Source organism: Mytilus trossulus, chromosome 4 (genome assembly GCF_036588685.1).
Source record: "Mytilus trossulus isolate FHL-02 chromosome 4, PNRI_Mtr1.1.1.hap1, whole genome shotgun sequence".
In the NCBI taxonomy this organism is placed as follows: domain Eukaryota; kingdom Metazoa; phylum Mollusca; class Bivalvia; order Mytilida; family Mytilidae; genus Mytilus; species Mytilus trossulus.
In genome coordinates, this window is record NC_086376.1 from 58,724,539 (window position 1) to 58,746,036 (window position 21,498).

A 21,498-nucleotide genomic window follows, 5' to 3' on the forward strand; every position below is an offset into this window, starting at 1 on the left:
AAGAGACTAATATGACACGGAAACTAACAATTATAGGTAACCGTACGGCCTTCAACAATGAGCAAAGTCCACAGCCCATGGCATTTTAAATCAAAACCTAAAGTTTGCTCTCCGCAGAGTGAATACTGCTTTTACAAGTCCCATTTTAACATAAATAAAGCCTCTTTTTTTTTACCAAACTATTCCAGAAAAAACAGATCGCCTATCAAATATAAACAAAGTTTTAAGAAAAACTGTAATGACGGAATAATACTCACGTGTTGAATCCCTGCCCAAAGCTATTGAGTGGTATCCTCCTCTTCTTCTGTACAGGCAGTCCACGTAGAGGCTGTCTTACCTGCAACAAAAAACTATAAATTAATATCACCTTTAAATACCGACTCTTTCCTGTTGCAATTTTTTCAGAATTTAATCTTGATAAAGAAAGAAGATGTGGTATGATTGCCAATGAGAGACAACTCTCCGCAAGAGACTAATATGACACGGAAACTAACAATTATAGGTAACCGTACGGCCTTCAACAATGAGCAAAGTCCACAGCCCATGGCATTTTTAAATCAAAACCTAAAGTTTGCTCTCCGCAGAGTGAATACTGCTTTTACAAGTCCCATTTTAACATAAATAAAGCCTCTTTTTTTTTACCAAACTATTCCAGAAAAAACAGATCGCCTATCAAATATAAAACAAAGTTTTAAGAAAAACTGTAATGACGGAATAATACTCACGTGTTGAATCCCTGCCCAAAGCTATTGAGTGGTATCCTCCTCTTCTTCTGTACAGGCAGTCCACGTAGAGGCTGTCTTACCTGCAACAAAAAACTATAAATTAATATCACCTTTAAATACCGACTCTTTCCTGTTGCAATTTTTCAGAATTTAATCTTGATAAAGAAAGAAGATGTGGTATGATTGCCAATGAGAGACAACTCTCCGCAAGAGACTAATATGACACAGAAACTAACAATTATAAGTAACCGTACGGCCTTCAACAATGAGCAAAGTCCACAGCCCATGGCATTTTTAAATCAAAACCTAAAGTTTGCTCTCCGCAGAGTGAATACTGCTTTTACAAGTCCCATTTTAACATAAATAAAGCCTCTTTTTTTTTACCAAACTATTCCAGAAAAAACAGATCGCCTATCAAATATAAACAAAGTTTTAAGAAAAACTGTAATGACGGAATAATACTCACGTGTTGAATCCCTGCCCAAAGCTATTGAGTGGTATCCTCCTCTTCTTCTGTACAGGCAGTCCACGTAGAGGCTGTCTTACCTGCAACAAAAAACTATAAATTAATATCACCTTTAAATACCGACTCTTTCCTGTTGCAATTTTTTCAGAATTTAATCTTGATAAAGAAAGAAGATGTGGTATGATTGCCAATGAGAGACAACTCTCCGCAAGAGACTAATATGACACGGAAACTAACAATTATAGGTAACCGTACGGCCTTCAACAATGAGCAAAGTCCACAGCCCATGGCATTTTTAAATCAAAACCTAAAGTTTGCTCTCCGCAGAGTGAATACTGCTTTTACAAGTCCCATTTTAACATAAATAAAGCCTCTTTTTTTTCACCAAACTATTCCAGAAAAAACAGATCGCCTATCAAATATAAACAAAGTTTTAAGAAAAACTGTAATGACGGAATAATACTCACGTGTTGAATCCCTGCCCAAAGCTATTGAGTGGTATCCTCCTCTTCTTCTGTACAGGCAGTCCACGTAGAGGCTGTCTTACCTGCAACAAAAAACTATAAATTAATATCACCTTTAAATACTGACTCTTTCCTGTTGCAATTTTTTCAGAATTTAATCTTGATAAAGAAAGAAGATGTGGTATGATTGCCAATGAGAGACAACTCTCCGCAAGAGACTAATATGACACGGAAACTAACAATTATAGGTAACCGTACGGCCTTCAACAATGAGCAAAGTCCACAGCCCATGGCATTTTTAAATCAAAACCTAAAGTTTGCTCTCCGCAGAGTGAATACTGCTTTTACAAGTCCCATTTTAACATAAATAAAGCCTCTTTTTTTTTACCAAACTATTCCAGAAAAAACAGATCGCCTATCAAATATAAACAAAGTTTTAAGAAAAACTGTAATGACGGAATAATACTCACGTGTTGAATCCCTGCCCAAAGCTATTGAGTGGTATCCTCCTCTTCTTCTGTACAGGCAGTCCACGTAGAGGCTGTCTTACCTGCAACAAAAAACTATCAATTAATATCACCTTTAAATACCGACTCTTTCCTGTTGCAATTTTTTCAGAATTTAATCTTGATAAAGAAAGAAGATGTGGTATGATTGCCAATGAGAGACAACTCTCCGCAAGAGACTAATATGACACGGAAACTAACAATTATAGGTAACCGTACGGCCTTCAACAATGAGCAAAGTCCACAGCCCATGGCATTTTTAAATCAAAACCTAAAGTTTGCTCTCCGCAGAGTGAATACTGCTTTTACAAGTCCCATTTTAACATAAATAAAGCCTCTTTTTTTTTACCAAACTATTCCAGAAAAAACAGATCGCCTATCAAATATAAACAAAGTTTTAAGAAAAACTGTAATGACGGAATAATACTCACGTGTTGAATCCCTGCCCAAAGCTATTGAGTGGTATCCTCCTCTTCTTCTGTACAGGCAGTCCACGTAGAGGCTGTCTTACCTGCAACAAAAAACTATAAATTAATATCACCTTTAAATACCGACTCTTTCCTGTTGCAATTTTTTCAGAATTTAATCTTGATAAAGAAAGAAGATGTGGTATGATTGCCAATGAGAGACAACTCTCCGCAAGAGACTAATATGACACGGAAACTAACAATTATAGGTAACCGTACGGCCTTCAACAATGAGCAAAGTCCACAGCCCATGGCATTTTAAATCAAAACCTAAAGTTTGCTCTCCGCAGAGTGAATACTGCTTTTACAAGTCCCATTTTAACATAAATAAAGCCTCTTTTTTTTTACCAAACTATTCCAGAAAAAACAGATCGCCTATCAAATATAAACAAAGTTTTAAGAAAAACTGTAATGACGGAATAATACTCACGTGTTGAATCCCTGCCCAAAGCTATTGAGTGGTATCCTCCTCTTCTTCTGTACAGGCAGTCCACGTAGAGGCTGTCTTACCTGCAACAAAAAACTATAAATTAATATCACCTTTAAATACCGACTCTTTCCTGTTGCAATTTTTTCAGAATTTAATCTTGATAAAGAAAGAAGATGTGGTATGATTGCCAATGAGAGACAACTCTCCGCAAGAGACTAATATGACACGGAAACTAACAATTATAAGTAACCGTACGGCCTTCAACAATGAGCAAAGTCCACAGCCCATGGCATTTTTAAATCAAAACCTAAAGTTTGCTCTCCGCAGAGTGAATACTGCTTTTACAAGTCCCATTTTAACATAAATAAAGCCTCTTTTTTTTTACCAAACTATTCCAGAAAAAACAGATCGCCTATCAAATATAAACAAAGTTTTAAGAAAAACTGTAATGACGGAATAATACTCACGTGTTGAATCCCTGCCCAAAGCTATTGAGTGGTATCCTCCTCTTCTTCTGTACAGGCAGTCCACATAGAGGCTGTCTTACCTGCAACAAAAAACTATAAATTAATATCACCTTTAAATACCGACTCTTTCCTGTTGCAATTTTTTCAGAATTTAATCTTGATAAAGAAAGAAGATGTGGTATGATTGCCAATGAGAGACAACTCTCCGCAAGAGACTAATATGACACGGAAACTAACAATTATAGGTAACCGTACGGCCTTCAACAATGAGCAAAGTCCACAGCCCATGGCATTTTTAAATCAAAACCTAAAGTTTGCTCTCCGCAGAGTGAATACTGCTTTTACAAGTCCCATTTTAACATAAATAAAGCCTCTTTTTTTTTTACCAAACTATTCCAGAAAAAACAGATCGCCTATCAAATATAAACAAAGTTTTAAGAAAAACTGTAATGACGGAATAATACTCACGTGTTGAATCCCTGCCCAAAGCTATTGAGTGGTATCCTCCTCTTCTTCTGTACAGGCAGTCCACGTAGAGGCTGTCTTACCTGCAACAAAAAACTATAAATTAATATCACCTTTAAATACCGACTCTTTCCTGTTGCAATTTTTTCAGAATTTAATCTTGATAAAGAAAGAAGATGTGGTATGATTGCCAATGAGAGACAACTCTCCGCAAGAGACTAATATGACACGGAAACTAACAATTATAGGTAACCGTACGGCCTTCAACAATGAGCAAAGTCCACAGCCCATGGCATTTTTAAATCAAAACCTAAAGTTTGCTCTCTGCAGAGTGAATACTGCTTTTACAAGTCTCATTTTAACATAAATAAAGCCTCTTTTTTTTTACCAAACTATTCCAGAAAAAACAGATCGCCTATCAAATATAAACAAAGTTTTAAGAAAAACTGTAATGACGGAATAATACTCACGTGTTGAATCCCTGCCCAAAGCTATTGAGTGGTATCCTCCTCTTCTTCTGTACAGGCAGTCCACGTAGAGGCTGTCTTACCTGCAACAAAAAACTATAAATTAATATCACCTTTAAATACCGACTCTTTCCTGTTGCAATTTTTTCAGAATTTAATCTTGATAAAGAAAGAAGATGTGGTATGATTGCCAATGAGAGACAACTCTCCGCAAGAGACTAATATGACACGGAAACTAACAATTATAGGTAACCGTACGGCCTTCAACAATGAGCAAAGTCCACAGCCCATGGCATTTTTAAATCAAAACCTAAAGTTTGCTCTCCGCAGAGTGAATACTGCTTTTACAAGTCCCATTTTAACATAAATAAAGCCTCTTTTTTTTTACCAAACTATTCCAGAAAAAACAGATCGCCTATCAAATATAAACAAAGTTTTAAGAAAAACTGTAATGACGGAATAATACTCACGTGTTGAATCCCTGCCCAAAGCTATTGAGTGGTATCCTCCTCTTCTTCTGTACAGGCAGTCCACGTAGAGGCTGTCTTACCTGCAACAAAAAACTATAAATTAATATCACCTTTAAATACCGACTCTTTCCTGTTGCAATTTTTTCAGAATTTAATCTTGATAAAGAAAGAAGATGTGGTATGATTGCCAATGAGAGACAACTCTCCGCAAGAGACTAATATGACACGGAAACTAACAATTATAGGTAACCGTACGGCCTTCAACAATGAGCAAAGTCCACAGCCCATGGCATTTTTAAATCAAAACCTAAAGTTTGCTCTCCGCAGAGTGAATACTGCTTTTACAAGTCCCATTTTAACATAAATAAAGCCTTTTTTTTTTTACCAAACTATTCCAGAAAAAACAGATCGCCTATCAAATATAAACAAAGTTTTAAGAAAAACTGTAATGACGGAATAATACTCACGTGTTGAATCCCTGCCCAAAGCTATTGAGTGGTATCCTCCTCTTCTTCTGTACAGGCAGTCCACGTAGAGGCTGTCTTACCTGCAACAAAAAACTATAAATTAATATCACCTTTAAATACGGACTCTTTCCTGTTGCAATTTTTCAGAATTTAATCTTGATAAATAAAGAAAGAAGATGTGGTATGATTGCCAATGAGAGACAACTCTCCGCAAGAGACTAATATGACACAGAAACTAACAATTATAAGTAACCGTATGGCCTTCAACAATGAGCAAAGTCCACAGCCCATGGCATTTTTAAATCAAAACCTAAAGTTTGCTCTCCGCAGAGTGAATACTGCTTTTACAAGTCCCATTTTAACATAAATAAAGCCTCTTTTTTTTTACCAAACTATTCCAGAAAAAACAGATCGCCTATCAAATATAAACAAAGTTTTAAGAAAAACTGTAATGACGGAATAATACTCACGTGTTGAATCCCTGCCCAAAGCTATTGAGTGGTATCCTCCTCTTCTTCTGTACAGGCAGTCCACGTAGAGGCTGTCTTACCTGCAACAAAAAACTATAAATTAATATCACCTTTAAATACCGACTCTTTCCTGTTGCAATTTTTCAGAATTTAATCTTGATAAAGAAAGAAGATGTGGTATGATTGCCAATGAGAGACAACTCTCCGCAAGAGACTAATATGACACAGAAACTAACAATTATAGGTAACCGTACGGCCTTCAACAATGAGCAAAGTTCACAGCCCATGGCATTTTTAAATCAAAACCTAAAGTTTGCTCTCCGCAGAGTGAATACTGCTTTTACAAGTCCCATTTTAACATAAATAAAGCCTCTTTTTTTTCCCAAACTATTCCAGAAAAAACAGATCGCCTATCAAATATAAACAAAGTTTTAAGAAAAACTGTAATGATGGAATAATACTCACGTGTTAAAACCCTGCCCAAAGCTATGAGTGGTATCCTCCTCTTCTTCTGTGCAGGCAGTCCACGTAGAGGCCGTCTTACCTGCAACAAAAAACTATAAATTAATATCACCTTTAAATACCAACTTTTTCCTATTGAAATTTTTCAGAATTTAATCTTGATAAAGAAGGAAGATGTGGTATGATTGCCAATGAGAGACAACTCTCCACAAGAGACCAAAATGACACAGAATTTAACAATTATAGGTAACCGTACGACAATTTCAACAATAAGCAAAGCCCATACTTCATGTCATTGTTAAATTAAAACCTAAAGTTTGCTCTCGGCAGAGGTCTGCTTTTACAAGTCCCAATTTAACATGAAGTATTTTTTTTCACAAACTGTTGAGAAAAAAAAATGATCTTATTGTCTATTCAAATAGAAACATAGTTTAAAAAAAAAACTGCAATGACCAAATACATACAGGTTGACTCCTCCTTTCTGCCATGAATCCATCTTCTTCAGTCCAAAGTGGCAACATATATTAAAGAAAAGGCTGTATCTTTAACAAAAGCTATAAATAATTATCAACTTTATTGATGTTGCAATTTTCTGATTTAAAGAAAATAAAAATAAATTGGAGCCAATTATCGAAAATCTATATTGGTACACCAGCCATTAGCCTAATGCTATTAAATGTTAACAAAATGGTAAATATTTAATTGAAATTTTCAATACACTTTAAACGAGCAAACTCATTTATACTCTGGAGAAACTATAAGTCTTGGGTCGAGGTCAATCCAATGTTTTAATGCATGATCATTAATCAATGCAATTATCAAAAACATGATTTCATCATAACATATCAATAAAGAGGTCAATAATGAATATGTTTTTTTAAGGAGCTAGTTCCAGTGGTCCCTAGTCCCATTCAACTTGGATATTTTGTCCAGGTGTAGTGTCTTCAGTCCATGTGCAGTGTTTTGGTCTTCAGTCCAAGCGCAGTGTTTTTGTCTTCAGTCCAAGTGCAGTGTTTTGGTCTTCAGTCAAAGTGCAGTGTTTTTGTCTTCAGTCCAAGTGCAAGTGCAGTGTTTGTCTTCAGTACAGGTGCAGTCTTTATGTAATATATAGTGAATACAGAGTAGAGATGAGTTAAAAAATTTTCAATCAATATTTTCTTCACATTGTAATATATGGTCTATGACGTAGGATACACTTAGAAGTTAGTGTGCTTATAGGGAGGGATCCATGCTATTCCAATGTTTCGTTTAAAAAAATGGCATCCAACATCATAACCAGTTAAAAAAAAATGAAAAATTTATCTTTAATTGGCTATGGTTAATGTTATATAGGAAAAGTTTTGAATTTCTTTAAGTTATGTTATCACTTTATAGAAATGCTGAAAAGAAAAAATATTTATCAGAATTTGTATGAAGAAACAAGATTAATGCCTTGTTCACACATACATTTAATTCGAATTGAATTTGAATCGAATCCATGGCTAATCGCGTTCACACACTTTTTAAAATTCCAATTGATTCGGATTAACTAATTCAAATTAGTCAGTTCGCATTAGAAATATGTTTTTGTTAATACGAATTAACTATTTCGAATTAGTCAATTCGCATTAGAAATATGTTTTTGTTAATACGAATTAAAAGTTAACGTTGTTTGGACAGTAAAACGAATTTGACGCGCATTTCAATTCGAATTAGAATCGACATTAGGACTTAAAGGGTTTTTGATTGCAAAATTAACTTATTTCGAATTAGTTAATGCGAATCGAATTCCAATTACGTGTGAACTCAGCATAAGAGATAAGCTCATTGAAATAAATATCTTTAATACCTAAATAATTATGATCAAAAATAATTCTAACTAGTTTTAATTGCTTTATAATTGACATCCCCTTTAAAAGAACATAATACACTTTTCCCCAATCTATATAAGGGAATTTTGTAGTTTCATGCAAAACCAAATCATAAATATTCAAGTCAGCTGACTTTAGATAAGACAGTTAATGATCAATGTTTCTCACACAAAACAAGAACCTCAATGCGATTAGAGTTATCTCCCATTGAATACTGGTCTAAACTTCATGAAAAAAAACACCTTTAGCTTTTAAAAAATGTCTTGTCTTTTCAATAACTTTTTTCAGTTCATAGTGATTAAGAACTTGAAATACTGAAGAGCTTTCTTCAATTACTACCATTATTTATGTATCTTGTGATATGGAGTCATCTTTCCTTTCTGAATAAACATGCTAGCTCACAGATATACCAAACGAAAAAACTTCTCTGGCTTAGGTCTAACTGATAGAATCTTAATTAAGCAATCTAACATATCAATGTCCCCCAAAATGAAGATTAATAGCTTATGGCATAGTTTTATCTGTTTAATATTGAAAACCAATTAAAGATTTGGAGTCTGCACAATGGAAAAAAAATGACTGACTAAATGGCTAAAACCTGTAGCATGAGGTGTGATAATATAAATCAGATTTTTCAAATCATTTATCATATTAAAATAAAAAGCTGCCTATACCTAAGGCTATCATAGTCTGGCTCTCCAAAATGCAACTCCTTACCAAGAAAAGTGACTAAGGGTTTCAGTCATATCGTATTCAAGAACTGAAATGAGATGAACAACATAATTAGTCAATGAAGTAAAACATGCAAATTTAACTTATTTACAATGACCTACTCCAAGATGAACATCACTTAACCACTTAGGGGGAAAAAAATATATGTTTGTTTACCGTTACCCAACCGACCCTAATTTGAGCGCCAACCCTAAGCCATTTATTTCCATCGCCAAGTGAAGAACTAATAGAACTTGTGTCAAAAGCAAAGTAAGAGTTGCCATTCAATTTAATCAATTGCCTGATACATCACAATGTTCACAATCGTGAATATGACAGCAGTTTTAAGGGAACTAGCAACTCGTGTAATGAAATTTTGACATTTTTTTTCAACCAATAACCGAGGGAAATAATCCAATAATTAAAAATAAGGTAAACTCGGCTCATGGACAACTCGGACCACGGCAAGACAGCTTGCACAACTCAAAATCATGGCACAAAAAATAAAATGGAAATACCGACATACCTACCCTATTTTTTTTGATGATGTAACCTTAAACAGTCATATGTTTTTTTTGGCCTTACTGCATTTCAATAATATGCATTTTATAATAAGTAAAGGTTGCATGACCTCCAAGCTTAAAAGGTCTTATTCTGGCATAGAAGTTTCAAAAGCTGCAGATTATTTCCAACATTAGCAACAAGGAATATAAAATTGAAGGTTGATCTGATTGCCTTGGACAAGTTAAATTCATTCTTTGACGAGCACAAGCTGCAATCATCTTATGTAGTATTGAACTACAGGCTCTATAGAGCCTGTGTTGCTTACCTTCACGGGTGTCATTCTGTTTATCGAGAGAAATGAGCGTGAAAGAATATCTAACGGCGGTCAAGTATTGGGCGACGATCGTGAAAGTTCTGGTAACGGCATTTAATCGAGAAGACATATGAAAGGTCAATATATATTCTAATTAAATTAATTACACAGACAAATTTACAACAAAATAAAACTGTCTGTCAAAATGGTTCAACATTATGATCAGTATGTCAGAATATCCAGTTTTAAAAGTACATAGTTATTACAAAACAACAAAAGGCAGATTGCTTCTCGACATTTCAATGACATAAAAAATGTAAACAAACATGATTTTTTCACAAATTCTACTAGACAACCTACTTTAATACGAATAAAGGCATTCTATTTGAATTAATCAAATGGTTCTTATAGTTTTTTGGTATAAACATAATATGAAACTTGGTAAATAAAGAACTATTTACACAAAAATGGATTTTTTGGATCGTTAAAGATCATGTACCGTATTTTTGAAGATCGTGAAAAGGATCGTGAAAGATATGATGCTACGAAGACGTTCACATTTTTCTTCAATTATATCATAGTTAATATTTGTTATTGTGATTGAGAAAAGCTATATAGGTCAACATCCTCAAAAGGTTTAAGCTTTTCAAAGTATAAATATTTTCAGAAAATGAAATGTAAAATAGTTGGATGATTGTAGGATGAAGCTTTTTATTGTCATGTGAAGTCCATGTACTCACTTATCACGAGTTATAGGATATCCACATTTGGTATATTGGATCCTATAAACTGCATGTCCGTCAGACAGGATTCATCTGACCCCGAATTTGCCTTAGATAGCACTCCACAGTTAGAAAATAAAATCAAAAGTGAGCCACAAAATGTTTTATCATCTCCTATTCCTGGATTTCTAATATATTAATCTAACTGTTTGTGTTGTACATGTGCATATGTATGCAATCAGTATCTTCCATAGATTTGATTTTCAAAAGTTAAAAGGGTGAAAATTAATTCCTTTTATGTGTATCCATGGCAACATTCTGCATTTGTTTCCCATAAAATATTGCAAAAAGGGGGGTGAACATGTCACATTTCCCCCGTAAATTTGGATCAAACTAGAATTTCAATGCCTTTTGAGTGATACCTTTTTAGAAACTGTTTTCCTAAATCTTCCTAATGGTCCAATAAACTAGAGGCTCTAAAGAGCCTGTGTCGCTCACCTTGGTCTATGTGAATATTAAACAAAGGAAGCAGATTGAAAATTGACTACAAAGGTCAATAACTCCTACAGGGGTCAATTGACCATTTCGTTCATGTTGACTTATTTGTAGATCTTACTTTGCTGAACATTATTGCTGTTAACAGTTTACCTATATCTATAATAATATTCAATATAATAACCAAAAACAGCAAAATTTCCTTAAAATTACCAATTCAGGGGCCGCAACCCAAAAACAGGTTGTCCAATTCATCTGAAAATTTCAGGGCAGATAGATCTTGACCTGATTAACAATTTTACTTCATGTCAGATTTTCTCTAAATTATTTGGTTTTTGAGTTATAAGCCAAAAACTGCATTTTACCCCTATGTTCTATTTTTAGCCGTGGCGGCCATCTTGGTTTGATGGCCAGGTCACCGGACACATTTTTTAAACAAGAAACCCCAAAGATGATTGTGGCCAAGTTTGGATCAATTTGGCACAGCAGTTTCAGAGAAGAAGATTTTAGTAAAAGATATATAACATTTACGAAAAATGGTTAAAAATTGACTTTAAAGGGCAATAACTCCTAAAGAGGTCAACTGACCATTTTGGTCATGTTGACTTATTTGTAAATCTGACCTTGCTGAACATTATTGCTGTTTACAGTTTACCTATATCTATAATAATATTCAATATAATAACCAAAAACAGCAAAATTTCCTTAAAATTACCAATTCAGGGGCAGCAACCTAACAACGGAATGTCAGATTCATCTGAAAATTTCAGGGCAGATAGATCTTAACCTGATTAACAATATTACCCCATGTCAGATTTGCCCTAAATGCTTTGGTTTTTGAGTTATAAGCCAAAAACTGCATTTTACCCCTATGTTCTATTTATAGCCATGGCGGCCATCTTGGTTAGTTGGCAGGGTCACCGGACACAATTTTTAAACTAGATACCCCAATGATGATTGTGGCCAAGTTTGGTTAAATTTGGCCTAGTAGTTTCAGAGGAGAAGATTTTTGTAAAAGTTAATGCCGGACGCAGGACGACGACGGACGACGCCGGACGCCGGACGCCAAGTGATGAGAAAAGCTCACTTGGCCCTTTGGGCCAGGTGAGCTAAAAATGGGTGTCTTTCGCCTCATCTTTTCGTAAAATCCAATCACAAAGTTTGTGCGATAAAAAGTTGGAAAAAAAACATTACAATAATTGCCATACCAATGTATGGTAGGGATATGCAAATACAGATTGCAATATAGAAAACAGCGTATATTACATACATAACATAACCTTGATGTTCATATAAACCCAATACAAAGGCTATTTTAATACTCAGCTATCCAAAAATGAATTTTATTGCACACTAGCTCTCATATTTGAAAAATTCACAGGGGCCAAAATGTGAAACTACACATCTAACTGTGGAGTGCTACCTTATTTCATGGATGAAGATTCATTTTTGTGGTCAAGTCCGTATCGCGGATAAGTTAAGCTTTAGGATAAGTGTCTGTTGTTATGATTGTGAGGTGTACATTTTCCACTTCTGCAAGGTTTCAACTGACATTAAACCCATTGTCATGCATCATTCGGCAATGCTCGTTTTATGTTGTCTAGCGTTTGGATATATACCTGTATGCTATAGCGCCATTGTGTACATGTCTGTTTGCATGTTTCATAAATGACCATAATGACGTCAATTGTATTTGATATATTCAATGATAGAAAGATGTCTATGTCTGGCTGTCGGTCAGGGTTCGTATACTTTTGACCTTATGTTTCGAATTTATTGACCAGCATAACTTTTATATTTGTCAGTTTCTAAGGCACTGTATGGATTGGAACACATTTATTTGGTCTACGGGATATTTGTAGAGATCTGTATGTCATGGTTCATCTGACCTTGCATTCTTTTTTTTAACCATTGACATTCATAATTTAAAAAAAAAAGTGGTATGATTGCCAAAGAGACAATTATCCACAAGAGACCAAAGTGACACAGACATTAACAACTATAGGTCACCGTACGGCCTTCAACAATGAGCAAAGCCCATACCGCATAGGCAGCTATAACAGGCCCCCATTGTGACAATGTCAAACAACAGGCAGTGCCATCAGACACATTTGACACCCCCCCACTCCCTTTTTGAAATAATTAGAAGATGTCATGCAATGTTTATGACAGCTGAGCAATACTATTTCATCAAACTAAATTTTAAGAAATTATTAAAGAATAGCATATCAAACATATTGTTTAAAGAGAAGTGAAATTATTTTTTTCTGGGAAAAATCCTTAAACCAACTAATTAAATAATTAAAAACGTGGCCTATTCACCAAAAAAAGACCAAAACACAAAGAAATTATCTGGGAAATGAACCACGGAAAAGGAGGTCAAGGTCATATAAAAGATGCAAGACTGATATATATGTCATAAAATATTTCCATACACCAAAAATAGCAGACCTATAAGTATAGTAATACAAAAGACCAAAGCTCAAAAAGTTTACTTTGAGCACTGAAACATCAAAATGACATCAAAGTCAGATGACACCTGGACATGTACACCTTACAATCATTCCATACACCAAATATAGTAGACCTATTGCTTATAGTATCTGATATATGGACTTCAAATTTTTATCAAGTTAAAAGTCACTGAACCATGAAAATAAGGTGAAGGACAATGGAAACATGACAGACATAAAAATGAGGTCAGGGTAAGAGGATACCTGAGTGCCAGGTAGACATATACATATGACTATTATTTCATACACCAAATAAAGCTAACCTGTTCAGAGCCTCAGATAAACTGTTTTTGCATGAACATGCATAAAAAACAATTGAAAACCCAATGCAATTTGATTATTGTAGCTTTCAAAAATTCAATTCATGCAAAACAAGAATATGCCCATGGTACACAGGATTCCCCATCTGTACTATCATTTTCTATGTTCAGTGGGTCGTGTAATTGGGTTAAAATATCTAATTTGGCATTAAAATTAGAGAAATCATATAATAGGGAACATGTGTACTATGTTTCAACTTGATTGGACTTAACCTTCATCAAGAACTAGCTTAACCAAACACTTAAACCTGAAGTGGGAAGGACAGACAAACCAAGGCACAAACCAGAAAACAATGCCCATCAAGCTTCTTTTAAAAGCTGATGGATAATTATGTAATTAAACTCAGCTAGTGTTATCAGGAAGTTTTCCTCAGACACACTGTTAATCAAGTGTAGCTAACCAAGAAAGAAAAGCCATCCATATAGGGAGACAATACTAGCCTTAACAAGAATATTGTTAGTTTGACCAGGGTTCAACAATACTGCTTGTCCGATTGTCCAACAAAAAGATAAAAACAAGTAATAATTCAACATGTTTACTTACAATCAATAAGGACAAGGTTCACTTATGGCACAAACCAGCTTCAAATATCAACTTTATTATAAAACACCAAAAAGTTCACAAATTGGTTCGTGAATGGGTCTACTTCAAAAGTCATGAATCCTATCATACTGTTCCATAGATTCACCTGCAAGTTACCAGTCAATTTAATCTTTAGCAAGTTCCCTTGTCCCATCTAATAAATACAATTGTTCTCTTGTGTAGTTTATTCAATTGGACCTTTAAATATCTTCCAAGAGAAATCTATCACTCATTGATTAATTTAACTGAACAAAAAATTGAACTGTCAATGATGAAAATACATGTACAAATAAGGAATCACAAAACTGCATGTGATGTTGTATAAAATTTATTCAATATCAATAACACATTTTCAATCGTTCAATATAAACTCTGATTTAAAAATTAACCAGATGCTCTGCAGGGTGCAGCTTTATACGACTGTAGAGGTTGAACCCTGAACATTTGGGGTAAGTATGGATGTATGGACACCACATTCAAGCTTGATACAGCTCTGAATTTGGATCAAGATCAAATTTTAGATATAATATAGGTTTTTGACACAAAAGAACTGTAAAGATCTTACACATCTATTGTGTAACTGTGCAACAAAAGATTTCTTCTTGAAAATTTTCAAAAACATGAACCCTTTAAAAAAATTTCAGAGCTAAAAGATCTTGACTAATTGAACAATTTGACCTTGGTCAGATTTGCTCTAAAAGCTTCAGCTTTGAGATATAAGCCAAACACTGCAATTGACCCTATGTTCTATTTTAAGCCATGGCGGCCATGTTTGCTGATGGATCAAAATTTTGGATACAATTTATAACTGCATACCCTAAAGGAAAATTATGTTTAAGTTTGAAGGTAATTGTTTCAGAGAAGATTTTTTAAGCTAAAATTAAAAAAAGATAAATAAAATAGTTTACGACAATGATGGATGCCACATACATGGCCCACATGGATGTAGCCATTAGGCCAAAAAAAAAAATAGGTGTGTTTCCGGTCGCCCGACCGACCCTAATTTTTTGGCGCCGACCCTAACTTTTTTTTCCCGGAAAAAAAAAAAAAAAAAAAAAAAATCCGGATTTTTTTCATTTTTTTCCGGAAACGGTTTTTGTTTAGTATAGCCTTTGAATGGCATCTTTTAAACGTTTGATTTCAAATAAAATTTTAATACAGTAAGCATTTGTGTGATACAGATTGAAGTCAAACAACGGCATGGCTTCTGCTATGGCCATCAGTCAAAGTGTGTTATCAATAACAATCGATGAGTGTCCACACATTAAAGATTTATACAATTGATTGTTGATACATGTTAATTTTGCAATTGTGATAAATTTGTTTTTTATCATTCAATGACTATTTGCATTCTACAAAATGCAATATTTGCCTCACATTATTTGAATGTTTCGGTTGTTTCGATGTTTATTATTTGTTCAGAATTTTATAGGAATAAAATTGACAGTATAACAAGTTTACAATGTTTTGGCATTTACTTCTGACAGTCTTTTCTAATACAAGAGGGAAGCCAAACGTTCAATTTAGGATTAAATTTAATTTTAATATCTGATATTTGCTCAACCATAGCCCCAAAACTCAATTTGTAATTGATTTTCTTTTAAACAGCTAGTATATAATCAAAATTTCAAAGATTTTCACCCATCCCTCTACCATGTTTATATTAATATTTGGTATTTGTAGAAAAGCTGGCATCAGTTCTGTGAACTAAATTGTCTGAAAAAAATAAAAAAAAAAAAAAAAAAAAGTACCTACCTACCGACCCTAATTTTTTGGGGCATGCAACAGGAAACACACCTATTTTTTTTTTTGGCCTTACATTCAGAGGCAGATTTAGAGGGTTTTTCAGGAGACCCACTCCTCCCTCTTTTCTGGAAAAAAAATGGTTGATTATACAGGGAATCACTAAAGCATGATGGGAGAAAGCCCCTTTAAGTGGGTCTCATTGGGGTCTAAGCTACACGCGGAATTGCCGATTTTTTGTAAACGTGACACATGAAAATCAAATTTTTGTGCAGTAAAAACAGGAAATAAAGTCTAGCGGGACAAGGGAAATTACAAAAAAAATGAAAATTGCTTACCTATATATAGTGTAAGCAGGATAAGGGAATCTGACAAAACAGTAAGTAGGATCCGGGAGCAGAACCCTCCAATGAGACCCCTCTCTAAGGCAGTCAATGGGCCCCCACTTATGAAAAATTCTGGATCCACCAGACATTTGGGGGTTGTTCCAAACCTGTAGACAATCTCTCTACATGAGGCATCAAATTTAACGTAGACATTCTAACTGAATGGTTAGGTATATCTTGCACAGCCAAACTGATAATCCACTTTAGCGAGTGTTTTATAGCCATGTGGAAATTGACCATATTTCTATTCCCCAGTCACTGTTTTAAGTCATTGCAATAATAAACTGACACTTTCTACTACAAAAAATCCTATTTTATAGAATAAAACTCAAATCAACCCTCAACCCTATTACATAAAAAACAATTTTCTTTCAGTGGCATTTTATTTCAAAATCTTAATGGCATTTTATTTCAAAATTGATTCACACGTGAATACCGGTGTACTCGAATCAGGGACTTTCTATGGATACTAGTATAGAAAATCCCTGCTCGAATCAAGATCAAGAGTTCAGTCAATTCTTTGGTTGTATCAGCGACTAAATAAAAGATTGCATCATGCATACGAAGGAATATTCTCTTCTTATCTCTATTCACAAATGCATTTTTATGAAGTGATTATACAACAAGTTTTCGGCAGTCAGTCACCAATCTGAAATTGACATTCCGATATATAACTGTGGTTTTTTTTTTAAAAAAACACGATATTGCATAACAAATCTAGACCATATTTTATAGATGAATTTAAAGGAAGAATAAAACCTACCTTTTAGACGAAACTTTTAAAACAAATGCGTGAACAGCCATTCATTCGGTGTTGTGAAAAATTCCCGCCGATAATAGGGTTACACTAAAAACCTGAAAATATACGACTAAAATTATCCAAATTGCAATAACTTTGTTATTATTGGATGGAATTTCTTCAAGACAGAATCTTATTAATTGTAAATATCCATTTTTCATTTAAATTAAAATGTTTTGAATTAAAAACAATTTTTTGATGCCAAAAGTTGGACCTGAACGGAGAAATGAAAAGACTTGAAGGGACCTAAAAAATGACTAATTCTAACTTCAATAACTTTTTTAATATTCAAATCAATGGTTATCTTTTAAGTTTTGTGAAACAAAAAAATTAGTTTGATGATAAAATTAAAAAAAGATAATATGAACAATATCGTTGGGGTGTGACCACTCGGACCTGAACCCGTTCAACTGGGAAAATTAAATATCATAACTTACATGAAAAGACTGCGGCCATATTTATTCAAGTTCTTTAACTGTTTTCAATTAATCTTCTTGAACTTTGAATTGTGTTATATGAAAGGTACGATATATCATTGGAAATCCGAATGATAAAGAATTTTATCAATAATATAATGGTTGAGTTACAAAAATTGGACCTTGTCGGGGAAACAAAAGACATGAATGGATCATCGGGGTATTAAATGTATTCAAACTCGCAAAACATTGGTTTTTTTTCTATTTGTTTTAATTTTAGACAAATGTCTATTGAAGAGAACGAATGACTTTATATTTATACAGGAACATATTTGAATATAAAATACCTTCAAACGGTTGATGATGAATTCTGGACCTTCAGAACAAAACTCTTTTTCTGACCCCGTATCAAAGCTGTCGGGGCTATATAGTTTTATCCTTGTCCGTGATTCCGTGATTCCGTAAATCCGTCATTCTGCAAGAAACCATTATACAGAGTTTTATTTTCTTAACGCCTTTAGATATTGGTTTGATTTGAAGTATGTGAGTTCCGCTAATTTTGACGAAATTACAAGCTTCGGACATGGATGAATTGTTGAAAATCACATGCAGTTATACGGAGCTTTTTCTTTCTAAACGCCTTGAGATATTGGTCTGATTTTGGTATGTGAGTTCACCATGATGAGTTACAGGGCAAGTTGAAGTTTCGTTCCGCTCCGTTAAATTTTGCCAAATTTGGGCTTTGATAAAAATTGTTGAAAATCACAGTTATACGGAGTTTTTTCTCAACGCCTTGAGATATTAGTCTATTTTTTGGTATGTGAGTTCACCATGATGTTTAACAGGTCAAGTTAAAGTTTCGTTTACCTCCATTTTTTGCCGAAATAACGGGTTTTGGACTTGCTGCTCTACTGATTGTTAAAATTGAATTTTTACCCCACAAAAGGGGATGCCGGGCTCCATAGAGTCCTCCTTTAAGCAGGCTACTTAATACAGATTTTTTTTAATCAACATCACGAGATTAATAAATGCTTCGAAATATCATACATTTTTTTTTGTGTGATTTCTTCCAGGTGCAAGTTCCTTGAAATTGAAAAGATTGACTTTTACATAGCGATGATCTTGAGTTCATTTAGATGTATTGCTATCGCCTTAATTGCACTTTAGTTGCTCAATCCTGTGAATATTTTAACTCACCTATTATGAGCTAGTATATTGCAACTGCCGATAAAAAGAAATAATTAAATTTCTTTATAAGCCAAGGGAAAAGAATATATTTTGGAATTATGAACGGAAATTGGGAATATGTCAAAGAGACAACAACTCGACCAAAGAACAGATAACAGCCAAAGGCCACCGAGTGATCTTCAACGCTGCCGGAGAGAAAGAGAGAAAAAAATTCAAGGCACCCGGATGTGGGCCTCGGCTGGCCTTTAAATAAAATGTGCAATAGTTCTGAACTTCAGTAAAAATGGTCGTAATACTCAACTTCAAAACATGTAAATGAATTAAAATTAAACCGTGAAAGGCCATAGGCTCCTGACTTGGGACGTTAAATATGTTTTGTGATATCCTTTCCCTATACCTCTAGCCAATGTAGAATACACTTTGAGAAACACACAGCAGTGCGAACAGTTAAAAAGAGATCAGAGTTCGATGTCAGAAGAGGGTAGCGAAAGAAACTACACAATTGGACAATGATACATAAATTAACAAAAGACTACTAGTATAGTTACTGTCATGTCAGCTGCAGACCTCAATTAATTTGTCCGCAGCAACACCAAAATATCATAATTAAAAGTTTCATTAATTAATATAAAACAGTTATAGCGTTTGTTTGAACTTTGATATTGAATGCTCCATGCCATTTTTTACTTACTCAGAACATGTGAATTTAGAGAAATAATATAATTTTTCTATATTATGTTAACAATGGAATTTTAAATAAATTCTCATGTTTTATTATCTTACGGTAACAGTTGTTCATTAATATTTTTATCAGTCAGGATTCGACTTTGTCAAAAATTTCTCCAAACTTTACGGCCCTCGGGACTGATATTGGTTTCTCTTGGGGATACAGCATGCAGTGACTACAGAAGTAATGTACATCATTTATAACAAATGACCCAGTGGCGGATCCAGAACTCAGTCTTGTAAAGGGGACGCTGACTGACCTAAGGGGACCGGCCATCAGGCCCGTTCGCTCCCAATACATTTTCGCACCCTTCACGTTCGCACCTCGCACGTTCGCACCCAAATCCGTTCGCACCCAATTTTAATCAAATTACAGTTGAATAATAGGAAATCGTGATTGCTGTTTTAAATTGCTTTGATGTAAATACTGCATGTATTTAGCTTATTTAAGATTTTAAATGAAAAACATACAAGGTTTTTTTAAAAGCTTTACTCCATTGATCCAAAACAATGGAACAAAAATTATAGCAAAACACTTTCCAAAACATTATCAATTTATTCAACACAAAAAAAAACGTTGTCAGAATCTCACTTTATTTTGAAGAAATGAAATAAAGATATATATATATATATATATAGTAATTACACTAACCGAAATATGATTAAGTTTTATTTTGCACAAACAGAAAAGTTGTCGTTATCTATTGTGAGACAATGAAACAAATATACTTAAAGGAATACATTTGCCAAAACTTGATTACAAAGTTATTATAAAATTAAAACCAATAAAAATTGGGTGCGAACGTATAGGGTGCGTAAGTGAATGGGAGCGAACGTGATAGGGGGGAACGTGAATGGGCGCGAACGGACCATGATTCAGGGGGCCGCTCCAGTCACGCTTCAGTGATTCCCTACATAATCAACCAATTTTTTACCACGAAAAGGGAGAGGGGGTCGGGCCCCGTGGATCCGCCTATGTGACATATTAATGAATAACACTCATACCACATCGTCACAAATCTAGTCAATATGAATATTGTAATATAGTTTGATGCTCCACCAGATATTTCAATGACTCTCGGAACAGTATATCGATTACCGGTAATAGATATTTTCCTGGATAAACTTTTCAAATGAACACATTTTCGTATCACTTTTTGAGGGGCGGATCCAGCCGTTTTAATAGGGGGTCCCTACCCCGGACAAAGGAGGGTTCCAACTATAATCCCCCATTCAAAGTGGGTCTCATTACAGTCTTAGCGTGACGCGGGATTGCCGATTTTTGGTAAGCGTGACACGGGAAAGTAAAATAATTATTGTGTCGTGAAAACGTGAAATGATGTCTAGCGGGACCCAGAAAATGACAAAAAGAAAAGAGAATTGCTTACGTATATAGTGTAAGCGGGATACGGGTATCTGACAAAACAGTAAGCGGGATCCGCGTTCGGAACCCACCAATGAGACCCCTTTCAAATGCATTGATAGTCCAAAAAAGGGGTGTTCCAACTCCCAGAACCCTACCCCTGGCCACTGCTTTTTTTTATGCCTGAGAATTCTTCGTGCAAGGAAAAGATAAAAATCCACTATCATATATATATATATGAGAAATAACTTGTATTATATTTTTGTTAAACAACATTTGATGATTTTTTTTTTCAATTATATTTTTTATTGAAAAGTAATCATTTTTTGAATTTTGGATCCGGCAATGTTCTTCAACTTTTTACTTGTTTGGCTTTATAAATATTTTGATTTGAGCGTCACTGATGAGTCTTATGTAGACGAAACGCGCGTCTGGTGTACTAAATTATAATCCTGGAACCTTTGATAACCTTTACAATATTTCGACAGTGTTCTAACTCGAATAATTACAGCGCCCCAGGCCCTTGTACGGTTATTGTTC